This window comes from Lepidochelys olivacea (genome assembly GCF_965140295.1).
Source record: "Lepidochelys olivacea isolate rLepOli2 genome assembly, chromosome: 16".
NCBI lineage: Eukaryota > Metazoa > Chordata > Testudines > Cheloniidae > Lepidochelys > Lepidochelys olivacea.
The window spans coordinates 7,640,319-7,654,084 of record NC_140426.1 but is presented as its reverse complement, the minus strand read 5'-3'; positions in this window follow the sequence as shown (position 1 = coordinate 7,654,084).

Sequence of the window (13,766 nt, the reverse complement as noted above, 5' to 3'; positions counted from 1 at the left end):
CAGGAATAAATGGGGCAGAGGAACGAGGTCGGGGGGGAAGGGTAAATGTGACCCCCTGCTCTGCATTACTGTATTGCAGTGCTAGGGTGGGGCAGATGGGGAGGGGCACCAGCAAGATCAATGAACTCTCTCTGGGGTTCAAATACCCTTCAGATGCCAGCCAGACCTTGAGCGGCAGAAGGAAGGCCAGTCTCATAGAATATCAGGGTTGGGAAGGGACCTCAGGAGATCATCTAGTCCAACCCTCTGCTCAAAACAGGACCAATCCCCAATTTTTGCCCCAGATCCCTAAATGGCCCCCTCAAGGATTGAACTCACAAGCTTGGGTTTAGCAGGCCAATGCTCAAACCACTGAGCTATCCCTCCCCCCAGTCTCTTCCTTGCACTCTCCTCTCTGGGAGGTGCTCAGATGCCCCCCCCCAAGTAACAGGCACCCATGTAAGAAACTGGATCGATAGAAGAGGAAGGGGCTCCAATTTGTCTGTCCCTGCTGTGTGGTCCATTTCCTCCCCGTGCTGGAGCCCCTGCCATTCAGGCAGTGGCAAGAGCAAAGGCGCCAGTCCGAAAGAGGTTTCCTGTCTTGCTTCTGCTTAGTCAGTCCCCGGTGCACTGCTTGGGGGGCACCCACTGAGCTGGGGTGGTGGGTGCTGACAAGGCACAATGCTTTCTCAAGAGCAATCACAGCCCGTTCAGTGCTGGGGACGAGTCATAGGGGGATGGCTGTGGTTTCTCACTCCTTTCTCGTATTCTTCGTATCTCTGGCAGGAAGCCGTTGAGTCTGGTTTCGCTCTGATGTGAGGCTCCCTGCAGCAGGTACTGCCTGCCCAAGCCCTGTATGCACCCAGGGAAGGAGTCACTTTATGGGAGGTGTCATGCAAAGGAGCCGCAAGCAGCAGATGCCCCCAGGCAACGAGTATAGCCCCTACTCGCCCCAATCTCCCGCCCAGGGGTCAGCTTTGGTTAGTTTAGTACAATAGTAGGGTTACCAGATAGCAACTGTGAAAAAACAGGACGGGGTAGGGGTAATAGGCGCCCATATAAGAAAAAGTCCCAAAAAATGGGACTGCCCCTTTAATAACGGGACAGATGGTCACCCTAGACAACAGGAAAAATATGGCTGAGATTTTCAAAGCCGCCTGATTTGAATACTCCATTCCCATTATGTTTCCACACGCCCCTGCCTCAGTCGGCGCACAGGACAGATGGCGCTCAGCAAACGAGCAGCTACTCAGCGTTGCATTTTACCCTCATTCAGCATGAGGTCTGGTGTGATACTTTCAATGGAATAAAAGGGCCCAGAGAGGCAAAGGTGTCAACCAGACTCTGTCCCTGCACAACACTAGACCGGTAAACACAGTTTGGGTTTGAGTACACAGATGCATGGCAACAGACACCACTAAAAGCACCTTCTAGTTAAGATAGAGCAAAAGGAAAACCAGTTAAAGCCTTGGAAATGTGAAGTACTCAGTAAGGCTTTCATTGCAGGACTAGCCAGAAGGTTCTCAAACTTTTCGTGCTGTGACCCCCTTTGAAAATATTTCAGGCTGTGACAACCCTCCACCCCAAAAAGTGATGAGCCCTCCACCATCCCATGCCGCCCTTATTTCTGCACTGCTGTGACAGCAAAGCTGCGGTCAGAGCTGGGCGTGCGGCCAGCCGCAGCCACTCTCACAACCCCGCAACAACAGTCTTGCAACCCCCTGTTGGGTCAGGACCCCCACTTTGAGAAACTCTGTTTGTGGAGCATTTTCACCAGGCAACTCCCTCCTCCCCCGGGCTGACAGTTTTGGAGACGGGATTTAAGATGGTAATTTACGCTCCTCTTTGGGGGGAAAAAAGAAGTTAGTGGAGATAGGCAGGCGCTGCTGGTGGTGAAGTTTGATTCCGCCTCCTTTAAGGAAAAACAAAACAAACACACACAGCAAAGGGACAGGGCAGAAAAGAACAGCAAAGACAGAAAACGCAGCTTCTCCGGTGCCAACTCTCACTTGCAAACTCACGGCTGGAGAAACACAGGCCCAGTACTATCTTTCTGCCACTCCAAGCCCCAGCACGCTGGTACCAGCGGCAGGCTGGTTAGGGCATTGCTTTCAGCTGCCTCTCAGGTCACGGGCTCACAGCAGTTTGCAAAAGAGACAGCCTCAGCCCCACCAAGTTGGACTTATTAAACAGCAGGCAACAAGGAGAGTGCTAGGACAGAGAGGTAATAAGGTGAGGAAGGAAAGGGACACAAGGGAGGGGCTGCTAATGGGAACCCAAGTCTTAACTTTCAGGTGGCATTTCTCAGGACAGCCTTGGGGCTGGCTGAGGCGGACACAGGCCGGGGCAGGCTGGCAGAACTGACTGGCAGCTAGGAAGGTAGCAATACGGATTAGGAGCCTATATACCTGCCTCGTGATCACCTGGTTAGGCCCTCGCTTGTGGATTGGCTGGGACCTGGTTGACTGGCATGGGTCTATCATAGGACTTGCAGGTAACAGATGATTCACCAGCTCTGGCTCAGGAATGACTCATCACAGTGTCCAGGATTTAGCCAGAGCCAGAGGAGGTGGTGATGTCATCAGGTCCTTCTCTCTGGCCGGGTCTGGTCAGGCTAGCAAAGGCCCAGTGGTGTCACGGTGGATCCTGGGGTTCCAGGAGACCATGCAGGTAGCAGCTATGATGGTGAAGCTTGCTCCTTTCAGTCCACCCATCTCTCAGCCATTTGATCCTTTCCCCAGAGTTGTTTGTTTTTTTAAAGCACCCCAAAAGGGGGTGATGGGCAGCATGGCCCTTTCCCTCATTATTTTGTCCACCAATTAAGCTCCAGCTTTTGCCCATTAATTTCTGGTTCCATTCCAGGCATGGCTTTAACACAGTCCGCAAGTGGGATCAGGGGAGCTTTCATTTGGACTAAACCACTTTTTGTCTTATCTTCTGCTGCCTTTTATATGCAATTTTGTGTAACAGGCTGAGTTGGACTTTTGCTGGCTTGGGCGGCTTAGAGCAGGATGGAGGGCTTCGCAACAGGCCACAGGCCTTATTTCCTGCACACTCTTCAAACCCTGCTCTGAAGACAGAATTATTACATTTCCTTAGGGGCTTTTCTAAGGCTCCCATGGCAAAAGCACAGTGCTTCACAGACATTAGTGCATTTCCCTTCCCAAGGCTCCTGTTAGGGGAGGGAGCTGTTGCCTGAACTGAGGCACAATGAGAGGTGATGGTCAGAAGTTTCTACTAATTTGGGTGCCCAAGCTGAGACACCTGGGGCCTGGCTTTTCGGCATATTTAGCACTTCTATAGCACTTCAGATGGGCAAAGCACAGCTCCTGGTGACTTCAGCTGCCACTGAGCGGGGTCAGCACTTCTGCAGTCGCACCCCAGGGTCTCGAGGCAGGCATCCGGAAAATGAGCAACAAACAATTAGTCACCACCTGTGAAAAGTTTTGTGGCACTGACTTGCTCAACGTCACACAGAGCCTTTGTGGCAGAGAAAGGGATGGAATCCAGTGTTCCAGGCCGGCGATCAGCTGCCTTATGCATGAGACCGTCCTTTCTCTCCCTGCAATGCCCTGTCTGATTCTCTACATGCTGTCCAATTTCTGCAACAAATGAGAAAGGGCTCCTAGGTCCAACAGTCTCCTTCATCCGCAGAGGAGCACCCATCTTGTGCACTGAATGAGGCAGAGGTCCTGTGGAAAAATAATGTGTGAGGAAGTCATTCAGGACGGTCTCAGAATGCCTGTGTACAAGGGAAACGAAGGAAGGTTGCACAAGTAATCTTCACTCCGGCATTTTCTAACTTTTGAGTGCCTGATTTATTTATTTTTTGAATATAGGCAAAGCCATGTATTTTTGTCCCTAATCTCATTCTCAGACAGGGCTGAAACCCTTTTTAAGCTGACAGTTTCCAAAAATATTCATGCTGAAACAGACACCTGGTAAATATCAGCTCAAATGGTTAGCGCTGGGCATAGTTATAAGCAACGAAAACAGGGCCTTAGAATGGAAAGTGTTAGGCACCCCAGAGACAATAGGCAGTGCTACTAGCTCCTCTTATAATATTGCAAAATTGTGTGGGATCCCTCAAACAAATACAGTTCAGTACAGGGACACTATGATCAAACATGGAGACACACTCCTTGGATTTACTGTTGTCTGGGAGGGAGTGGGATCTAGTGTTACAGCAAGAGGCTTGGCATCAAAAAATGTTCGCTTGACTTCTGGCACAGGCAGGAAATGTGATCCACTTATGGGCTCTGTGCCTCAATTTCCCTTTGTGTAAAACAGTGACAGCACCAGCCCTATATCCCCAGGTGCTGGGAGGCTGGACTCATTAATGCTTGTAAATGCTCCAAAATGCTCAGATGAAAGTTATATAAACTGGCTAGGCCTATATTACTGTGACAGTGATGCTGTAGGGTGGATGCTTCCTACATTGTCAGGGTTTGTTCTGTCAATGGAGTTAATCCAGCCATAGCTGGGTCAGTGGAAGAATTGGTAACTGGGGCTAGAGTGGAGGGTAGGTCACCCTAACACTGTCGCACAGGGCGTGACGTTTTTCACCGCTCCGCGCAATGGAGTGAGATCGAGCTAATTTTTAGGTGTAGACCACAGCAGTTTGCCCTTCTAAATTATACCTAAGAAAATGCGGCAGGGGGCGGGGTTTTAGGTATTGTCTGAAGCTTCCCCATAGACCAGCAAGAAGCATATTTCACTGCGATGTTCCATGTCCCCTCACTCTGACCAGCTCGTGGGCTGCTCTAGCCCCTTCGAGTCCATCTACACTGCAGCTGGGAGGCGCGATTCCCAGCCCGGGTGGGCAGACTGGTGCTGGAGCTCCAGCTGGCGGGCTCAAGATAGCAGGGTGGCTGGCAGCTTGGGCTAGCTCCCTAAGTACGGACCCTGGGGGACTTGGATCTGGGCAGCTGGCTTGAGTAGCTGCCGGTGCAGCCACACTGCTCACTAGCTCAAGCTAGCGCGTGTCTGGCCACTCGTGCTGGGAATCACCACGCCCAGTTGCAGTGTGGGGGCTATAACAGCCTATGAGCCCGTGAGCCTGAGGGGACACGTAACATCACAGGTAAATATACTCTCAGTGCTCCGGGAGGTGACATATGTCTCGAGGGAGGCTGCTGTGCTTATCACAGGAGAGGAGTTTTATTCTTTATCATCGTCTGCCGGGCTTCTCCACTTTCAGGTCACACACAAGGCGTCAGGTGAGACTAAATCAGCCGCCTTTCTTATCACAACCGATACACACCCAGTCTGGGACAGGAATCACACCCTCCACCCCACGGAAGGTTAGTACCGTTAGCCTGAGCGCTCCCCTCGTGGCCCCATCCAGTGGCCTTTGGGCTGCCGTTGTCACCACCGCTACTGGGGTTGTCTCTCACACCCAGTCAGAATCAGACCTTTGGGTCAGCAGGCAGGCTGTTTTTGCCTTGAAAGGAAATAGTGACTCACACAGAAGGCATTCTCGGGGCGTGTAAGCCACTGCTGCATTCACAATCAACCCCAACACTCATCAGGAACTGAAACCAACACCACTCACACCCAAACCAGGTAGACCTAGCCCAACCATGGCATACAGGGGGACGGGGAATCTGAAAGGTATTCAGACATCGCACCACCCGGCTTTATCTCAGAGCATCCATGCTACCATCAGTAACAGTCCATACAAGCGCTTGCTAGGAAGGGAACCCAAGCCAGGAACAGAACCATACCCCCAGTGGGCTGATACATCAGGGATTGAACCAGTCTGGGGCCCTCCAGAGCTAAAAGTACACGCTACTACAGCTTGAGCAAATGCTCCCTAGGTAGAGCTGGGCCAGCCTCGGTCCTCGGTGCACGAAGCACCGGAGAGCTGTCACGCTCCCCAGTGAGCTATGCACGCGCCAGCAAGCCAACGTGCCCTTCACAATCAGTCTTCTCTGGAAAGGACTTTGTCAATGAGGCACGAAGGGGTCGATTTTTAAACAAGTTCAAAGGACGCTGAGCGTTCCCATCAGCCGCCAGGGCTCAGGGCCTCTGAAAGGGAATTGGACGTCACATCCAAGGCATGGGCTATGCAATGCCTTGGCAGGCACAGAACCGTGCTTCTGGCACGCAAAGCCAGGATCAAACTTAAGGCGAGATCTGGTGCCCTAAGGGACATTGGATGATGGTCAGTGCACGGCAAGCCCAGCCCTTGTGTGGCAGAATCAGGCCCCCCTGTATTTTACCAGCTCACAGTGGCTTTTCCCTAGCAACACCAGCGTCTCTTCTTCACCTCAGGGCGGGGCAGCTTTCCCCCTCCCAATCTGAGCTGCTGCCAGACTGCAGTGGGGACGAATCAGCCTTCCTCTACTAACCTCAGAGCGGCCCAGCTTTGTCCTTCCTGTTTGTGCAATGTGAGCTGGCACAAAGCAGCCTCTGCCAGCCAGGTCCTGCTAAGTGCCTCTCTGTTGGGGCTGCCAGCTCCTGGGAGATGCCAGCCGCCCGGCCACAGCAGCCTTCCACAGGCAAGGCCATCAGCACCTACAGCCTCTTCTTCTCCCCGGAGACGGGGTCGGGCTGGGGTGATGCTGCTGCGTGCTGGCTAAGGGGGCTGACTCCCACCCCAAATGTGTACACGTGGTTCAGAAGGCAAGGCTGCCCTCACTGCCCCTGCCAGCTGCAAACACCTACAGGCTGCCAGACCCTGGGGGCTCCAGGCACCAGGTGGGATTCACACACAAGTACAGCCGATGGGGAGCAGGGGTCTAAGCCACCTTGGCACCCTATTGCCAACCCCAGGCGATCAGAAACCATGACTCCGTCCCGCAATCGCCATGAGGGTTTCTAAAAAGGGTTACATTGCCTTTTGGGGGGCGGTCTTTTGAGTTCTGAACTTCCCCACTCATCCCCAGCGCGTGTGTGTATGAGGGGGCTTAGCCTACAAAATCCCCCTCCTCCCAGCCATCCGAGCTATGCCAGTAAAAGCCCTTGTGGGGCTGCAGTTACATCAACAAGGGGCCTTTTGCTGTTTTACTTTATGCCGTCCAGGAAAAGGGTGTAGCTATTTGGGCATAACTCCGTTTGTTGGTGTGTAAGCGGGGGAATAGTCCCGCTATTGTGGGGAACTTTCCTGGCTTCTGCACTACCCCGGTGAAGTGGGCTAGCGAAAGGATCTGAGTCCTTCCTCCCACTTCCTTTACCCAGTGGCCTCCCTGCCCTTGAGGACTCCCCTTCCACTCTCCTCTCTGGCAGAGTCCTCGTAACCCCAACAAGGCTGGGCCCAGGATTCCTGAGGGGCTCGACCCCCAACCCTGCTGTGGTCACCTAGGACAGGGGGCTAGGGTGTCCCCACTCCGGGGTACTCTCTCTGCCCTGGGCACTTCTCTGACCCACTGACCATTACACACAAGTTAAAGCAAATGCAAGTTATTTAATCAACAATTAATTTTAAAAAGAATAAGGAAAAATGGGAAAGGTTAAAGGAAACACAACACCCCGCTCTGTGGCAGGGAACATCACAAACAGTGTCTCTGGAACGTCAGGGCAGTTCACAGTCTGCTCCTTGTAAGTCCCAAGCCCTGTCTCCGGCCCTGGCTGTGCTGCAGGGATGCTGGGCGTTGGACGCTTGCTCTGGTGGTGGCTACACGCTCTCAGGCGCTAAGTGGTAGGACCCTTCTGCCCAGTGTCGCCCCCGCCCTGTCGGGGTTACGATCCAAGCCTGGCCTGCAGAGCCTCTTGGCTGAGGCGTCTCCTTGTCCTGGGCCCGCTGCCCAGGGTCCCCCTCGCTCTCCCCAGCTGCTCACCGCACCCAGCTCCGGACTGCTCCAGCCCCAGCTGCACCGCTCTGTCTCTGCTGCTCTGCCTCCAGCTCCCTGGGCCGCTTCTCTGGCCCCCTGGCTCTGGTTGCTACAGCTCTGCTCCCAGGGCAGGTCTGCTCTGCAGGCTGCTTCTGTGACTCTGCTCCCAGCACTGACCTGCTTCCTGGGCTGCTTCTCTGGCCCCTCTGGCTCTGGTTGCTGCAGCTCTGCTCCCAGGGCAGGTCTGCTCTCTCTGGGCTGTGCCTCTGGCTTTGGGGCTGCAGCTCTGCTCCCAGGACAGGGTCCGCTCTCTCGGGATCTGGCCCAGCTCTGCTCCCCAGCTCAGCTCAGGCCCCTGCTTTCTCCTTAGCTCAGCCCCACTCTGTCTGACCCAGGCAAATCCAGCTCACACGGGGACGGGACCTCCCTGGCCTCCTGACTCCCTGATTAGCCTGCCCTGTCATTCAGGCTGACCTGGAACATTGACCTCTCCCCATTGTTCCTGGGGACTGTCAGTCTCAGGGTCCTGATTCCCCATCGACCCTTCCCCCCTTTTAGTACTGGGAGCTAGCCAACCAAAACACCCCCACTGAATGTTAGTAAGGGGGCAACAGTCTCCTTACAGGAGTAAGGGGCCTCCCCACTAGGGGGCTCTGCCAGCACAGTGATACCAGAGGAGCATTTGTAGTGTAGACAAGCCCCAATTCACACTCCCTGTCACCAGCACTCCCAGCTGGATTGGCTATGGGGCTGCTGGGCTCTCTGCTCCTTTGTCCCCCTCTCCCGTCCTGCGAGACTGGGGAGGGAGAGAGAAACCCTCCTGTCGCAGTAGCTGGGTAAGGGGATCGGCAGCCAGCCAGAGGGGGTTTGCCCTGGCCGACATTGTCACGGCTGGCGGGGCTGCCCTTGTGCCTAGGTCTGCCCTGAGCACCAGGGTCAGGTGATCCCAGGCTATCACTAGCCCCTGGGGAGCCACGCCAGGCGGGACTGGGAGACTGCACCAGAGTAGCCGGTACCGGGGACTCCTAGGGGCCCTGTCGGCAGTCACACCAAGGCGGCCGTACCAGGCACCACCACGGACAGAGGTACCTAGCCGGGTCAGGTGCGGCCCCTGGGCGGTTTCGAGGCTCTCGAGGGTGGGGCCATAGGAGACTGGGAGGGGATTGGACATGCTGCCGCATGGCAGGGGTGCTGCTGCTTAGGGGCGGGGTTCCAATCCCGGAAACAGTGCAGTGAAGTTGCACCTGTGCAGGGTGGCTTTGCGTGCCAGAAGATGCTCATCAAGGGAATTGGGGGCTGGGGAGCACCAGGCAGACTGGGGCAAACCCCCAACCCTGCTCCCCGGTGGGAGCTCGAGGGCTGGATAAAAATGCCTGATGGGCTGGAAGCAGGCTGCAGGCCATAGTTTGCCCACCCTGGCTTAGACTAATCATGTCCCTTCTCTGTGCCTCAGTTTCCCCATCTCTGAAGTGGGGAAAATATTCCCCCAAGGGGGGGTGGGTCAAGAGACTGACTGTGAGGCACTTGCATTAAGGTCATAAGCCCTTTAGAAATGCCTACAGATAAAAAACATTCCAACCATCCCCCTTATTATTGTTATTAATAAGGGTAATTAACCACTGGACCAACTCACCAAGGGGCGTGGTGGGTTCTCCATCACAGGCAATTTTTAGATGTAGACTGGACGGTCTTCAAAAAGCTCTGCTCTAGGAATGAATTCAGGAAAGGTCTCTGGCCTGCTACACAGGGGGGCGGACTAGATGAACACAATGGTCCCTTCCGGCCTTTGCATCTACGAATTATTATTATTAGCATACACCAGGCTTGTTCCCACTCAGCAATGCCGGGGGTGCCGTGTCCAGGATTACACTCCCTGTGCATCCCAGCCTCCAGGACAAATGGACCAGCAGGAATGAGTCAGTTGCTTGTAAATAGTCTGCACCAGTCTAGAGTATGTGAAAAATCCTGTGATCAAAAGGGGTCTGTGCTCCCTTCCCGTTATCAAGCAGGGAAGCTAAAATAGCCAGACCCCAGTGCCCTGCTACCCAGATCACTCTCAGGTGCTTTAGTACAGAACAGTGACACCCAATGGCATGTTTGCGTAAAGAAGACAGGTTGCTCCTTAGCAGCTCAGCTGTCCCAGTTGAACAAAAAATCAAAGTACAGCTGAAAGACAGAAGCCAGGTCTGCACGACCACTTACTTCGATACAACTTACATTGCTCAAGGGTGTGAATAAGACACCCCCCTGAGCAACGTACGTTACACCAACCCAAGCGTCGGTGCGGACAGCGCTGTCATGGGGGGAGTGTCTCTCGCCGACACAGCTACCCCTGCTCGTGGAGGCGAATTTGTTATGCCAACGGGAGAGCTCGCTCCCATCGGCACCGACCATCTTCACTGGACCCACTACAGCGGCACAGCTGCATCGGTGTAGACTAGCCCAGAGAGAGGCAAAGCCCATGGAATTAGCATCCTTACACACTGGCTTCATAGAAAAGCCATTTTCAGACAGTCAAAAATAATTAGCTGAATATCAGCAACAAAACAAATAGTCGCTGCCCCCACACCCGGCACACATCATCCCAAACACACAACATGTAGCTAGGCGGTGGGGCAAAGATTAATTACACCAAGCAGTAGGACTGGGGGGCTGCACTGTATCAAAAGCCAGTGTCCAGGAGGCATTTCAGGCCTACATTCCGCTATGCTAAGACCTCTGTCCAATTCCACTTGGACATGGATTTTTTTTCTTTTCCTTTTCTCCTAGGCAATTGGGCAGTGTTGCTGTGTGCTGTTGAAACACCTGCCGGGCTGCACCCCAGAGATGAAGCCTACATGTAAATGTTACACGCTGCTGTAAAGCCCATGGAGATGAGTGTCACCACTGGTGAGCTGGAGCCGGTTCGCTTGAACCGGTTGTTAAATTTAGAAGCCCTTTTAGAAGCAGTTGTTCCGCGAGGGAGAACCGGTTCTAAAAGGGCTTCTAAATTTAACCGGCCAAAAGTGGCGCCTTAGGTGCCGACTCCATGGGTGCTCCAGCCCTGGAGCACCCAAGGGGAAAATTTGGTGGGTGCAGAGCACCCACTGGCAGCTCCCCGCCCCAAGCTCACCTCCACTCTGCCTCCGCCCCCCCCCCCTCGGCTTCCCGCGAATCAGCTGTTGGCACGGGAAGCCGGGGCAGGCTGAGAAGCAGGCGGTGGCTTCCCCGCTCAGGCCCAGGGAGGCAGAGCAGAGGTGAGCTCGGGCCAGGGGGGCACGAGGAGGGCCGCCCACGCCGCAGCAGGTAACCCTGGGGGCGGCCGCAGGGGAACCGCTCCCCGCCCCAGCTCACCTCCGCCACCCTCGGCCTGAGCGGGAAGCTGCGGCCTGCTTCTCAGCCCTCCCCGGCTTCCCGCCGAACAGCTGATTTGCAGGAAGCTGGCAAGGACGGGGGGGTAGCACGAAGAAGCAGAGCGGGGTGGTGGGTTCAGGGGAGGAGGCGGAGTGGAGGTGAGCTGGGGCCGGGTGCAGGGTGGGGAGCTGCCGGTGGGTGCTCTGCACCCACCAGTTTTTCCCTGTAGGAGCTCCAGCCCCGGAGCACCCAGGGAGTCGGCGCCTAAGGCGCCACTTTTGATGTGATCGGTGGGGGGGTGGCCGCTCCCCCTGCTCCCCCCTAGCTATGCTCCCCTGCCCCTAGGAGCCAGAGGGACCTGCCGGATGCTTCCTGGGAGCTGCCCCAGGTAAGCACCGCCGGGACTCCCCACCTCGCCCCCCGGCAGGTGCCTCTGACTCTTAGCGGTGGGGTGGGCACCCACTGTGGTGGCCCACGAGACCCTCCTGCCTGGTTCTGGGGGCAGTCAGGGGACAGGAGAGGGCGGTGGATGGGGCAGGGGTCCTGGGGGGGCATCAAGGAACGTGGGGCGTTTGGATGGGGCAGGAGTCCCGGGGGACGGGGGTGGGCAACGATCCCCTCGTGGGGTGAGGAGGGAACCCATTAAGATTTTGGCAGTTCATCCCTGAGTGTCACTCTATGTGAATGTGGCTGCTGGCACGCTGTGGGCTGTGCACCGGTCCTGAGCCCATGCTAGCTGAGCTGCTCCTCTCAGGGATTCGGAAGGAGGAAGAACTCCACCCAAGTGTGGGGGAGGCAGAGCCGTCTAGTGGGTAGAGCACTGCCAATCTGGGTTTTAATCTTTCTTCTGCCACTGACCTTCTGGGGGACCTTGGGCAAGTTGCTTCATACCCCTGTGCCACCGTTTCCCCTCTCACCCTTTATCTGCTGTGGCTATTTTGGCAATAGCTCTTTAGGGCTGTGTCTGTGCAGTGCCTGACACAATGGCGCCCTAATCTCAGTTGGGGCCTCTCGGTTCTACCATGACACAATCAGTGGCGTAGCCAGGTGGAGAAAACAGGGGGAGCGGAGATAAAAACCGGCGCCACCCGCGAGTACTCACCCGGCGGCACGCCGGGTCTTCGGCAGCAGGTCAGGCAGCATTGAAGGACCCGCCCCGACCGCAATGCCGCCAAAAGCCGGAGCGAGTGAAGGACCTGATGCTGAAGACCTGGAGCGCCGCCTGACCTGCTGCCCAAGACCTGGAGCACCGCCGGGTGAGTAAAAATGTAAAAGGCGCCAAAGAATTTAAAAGGCGCCACGTCTGCTCGGTGGGGGAGCAGCCATTGCCCCGCTCCCCCCCCCAGCTACGCTGTGGATACAATTATATAATACTAAGTGCCATGAAGTCTCATTGAACCACAGAAATGTAGGACTGGAAGGGACCTCAAGCAGTCACCTAGTCCAGTCCCCTGCGCTGAGGCAGGACTAAGGATTATCTAAACCATCCCTGACAAGTGTTTGTCTAACCTCTTCTTAGACACCTCCAAGGACGGAGATTCCACAAGCTCCCTCGGTGATTTCTTCCAGGTTAACTGCTTTTATAGTTAGGAAATTTTTCCTAATGTCTAACCTAAATCTCCCGTACTGCACTTTAATCCCATTACTCCTTGTCCTGTCCTCAGAGGATAAGAACAATTTATCACTCTCCCCTTCAAAACAACCTTTTTTGTACTTGAAGACTGTTATGTCCCCTTCAGTCTTCTCTTCTCCAGAAGAAACAAACACAGTTTTTAAAAATCTTTCCTTGTAGGTCATGTTTTCTAAACCTTTAATCATTTTTGTTGCGCTCCTCTGGACTTTCTCCAGTTTGTCCCCGCCTCTCCCAAAGCATGGGGTCCAGAACTGGACACAGTACTCCAGTTGATGCCTGATCAGTGATGAATAGAACAGAAGAATTATTTCTTGTGGCTTAAGCTTTCGTGAGCTATAGCTCATGAGCTGTAGCTCATGAAAGCTTATGCTCAAATAAATTGGTTAGTCTCTAAGGTGCCACAAGTACTCCTTTTCTTTTTGTGAATACAGACTAACACGCCTGCTACTCTGAAACAAGCCACAAGAACAGGTTTCAGAGTAGCAGCCGTGTTAGTCTGTATTCGCAAAAAGAAAAGGAGGACTTGTGGCACCTTAGAGACTAACCAATTTATTTGAGCATAAGCTTTCGTGAGCTACAGCTCACTTCATTGGATGTAACTTGTTCACAATGATGCGATCATGACCCAGAAGACAGGAGGTTGGGAGCCTGAGCACTTCAAGATGCCAAAGCATCAATGATCGGAACATAAACTGTTTCAGAAGTAACTTCCCTGATGTCTGGAAACCCCAATGACACAATGGGGCTACTCTGGAAAGTGGAGAGGAAGCCACCAACCACAGGCACTTGTGGGCTCCTTCTCTTAAGGAGCCATTACAGACAAAGGAAACTGCAACAAGGTGTTACGATACTTTAGGTGCTACTTCTGCAACACTCAGTCACATGCAGAGCAGTGCTTACTCCTGCTATTAAACACCACGCTCCCCGCCCCGTTGGTTTGCAGGGGTCTAGTTGCAGGACTCCTCAACAGGAATAGTGCTGCCAAAGTCCAGCCCCCGCAAAGCGAAACAAACATTTACTAGTGAGTCTAGTTCAAAAGGAGTTTT